Source organism: Otolemur garnettii, unplaced genomic scaffold (genome assembly GCF_000181295.1).
Source record: "Otolemur garnettii isolate 467f Iridium unplaced genomic scaffold, OtoGar3 scaffold00248, whole genome shotgun sequence".
Classification (NCBI taxonomy): domain Eukaryota; kingdom Metazoa; phylum Chordata; class Mammalia; order Primates; family Galagidae; genus Otolemur; species Otolemur garnettii.
The window spans coordinates 521,275-523,063 of NW_003852643.1; positions in this window are offsets into that span (position 1 = coordinate 521,275).

Genomic DNA, 1,789 nt, shown 5'->3' on the forward strand with positions numbered 1-1,789 from the left:
ACAAGAGAAGCCACAGACAGGCTTACCACTGGGGATTGTATTATTGTCAGTAATTCTGCCCTAGAGATAAGGTTTTTGAGTTTAAACTGAACACTTTAGCTTTTATAGCTCCTTTCCCCCACACACCTGTCAATTCATAAGTCAGATGTGGTATATTATTCAGCAATAAGAAAATGAAGTAGTGATACATGGTGCAACACGGATCAACGTTGAAAACATTATGTGAAAGGAATTAAGCCAGATGTAAGAGAACAAATACAATAGAATTCAATTTATATAACATGTTTAGTATATGCAGATCCAGAAAGACATAAAGCAAATCTGGGGTTCTTTGGAGTGTAAGTGTGTTCAGATTTACCTGTATTCAGGCACAACACAATTGTTTCAGTGATGGAAATGTTTTACACTAGATTATGGTGATGGTGGCACAACTCTCTTTCTTTACTACATATCGTAAAATTCTACCTTTAAAAGGCCTTTATTTTATTATATGTAAATTACAACATAGTGGGGAAAAGCTGTTAAAAATGTAGTAGTGCTCTGGGATTAGGCTGTACCACAGTTACGACTAAAATCTTTATATAAAGATCATAATGCATATGACATTTATAAACATGAATTATATAAAACTATACTGTATCCCAGCCTTGTCAGCTATGCCATGTGTTCCTCCAAGCATGTACGTTTTCTATGTAAACCCAGCTCAGATGTTTCTTTTGGTTTAACTTGCATAAAATTCTATTTTCATGTGAATTTTTGACATCTTTCAGTTTGGGCAGTGGCTTCAGAGTTGGGACCACAGTTTAGGGCCTTCTCTCTGTGCCAGGATGTAATCATTATTACTTTCTTTACTCCACTGGGTGTCTTCTCATGTGACTTATCTTGTGGAGTCCAATTTACAGTACATTTATGGGTGTCAGTATGGTAGTGGTTACTGGAGGACCACATAGGTGCATGCCCTTTCCACCAATATACCTTTTGTGATGTTATCTCCAGGACTTTGGTAAGGATGTGGGTAATATCTAACCATAAAGACTACTATTCTGACAATTCTTTCTTTACTTTTGAGCCTTAAAAGAGCCAATCCCTCAAGATGATTTCTGAGTGGTAAACTGGGCCTAAATTTAAACTGGAATCAAAAGGCCATTAGCTGACTAGAGGTCACACAAGTGCTAAGTTCTGGTGAAAACTCACATCTGCTTATCTTTGTGACTATCCTAGCTGCCAGTTCCTGTTCACACTGCTGCAGTAACCAATAGACTATTACCTACATCAACCAATCAGAACTTATCAATCATCAGCCAGTCATAGTCAAGCAAGTTTGAATCCTTCCTTGCATATGTCTGTGGGAGCAGATACTTTCCCAGCCCAGGGAACAGGGCTGTTCCCACCTTCTTTATATAGACACATGTTTATTTTGTTCTCTGTAACCACACTTTCATTTTACATTGAAGGCGGTATCTCCCTGGTGGGTGAACTGTTTTGTAGAATAAGGTTTCTATCCTCACAATTTCTTCCTGTTGAACTTTTCTTTGTAGCCTGAATTTAGGAGGGGAGACCAATTATGACACAAGGCTATGAAAATGCTTAAGGAAGCCGAGAGAAAAGCTATGTTTAGTGGCACATATCCTCACATGCGTGCATGCGCTCACGCACACACACACACACACACACACACACATCCAGAGACACATTTAGACATACACTTGTACATTGCCCGTGTTGTGTTATTGCAGTGTTAGAATTCTCCCAAGGCTGTTGCTGGGCCTGAGAGGACACACTCATCTCA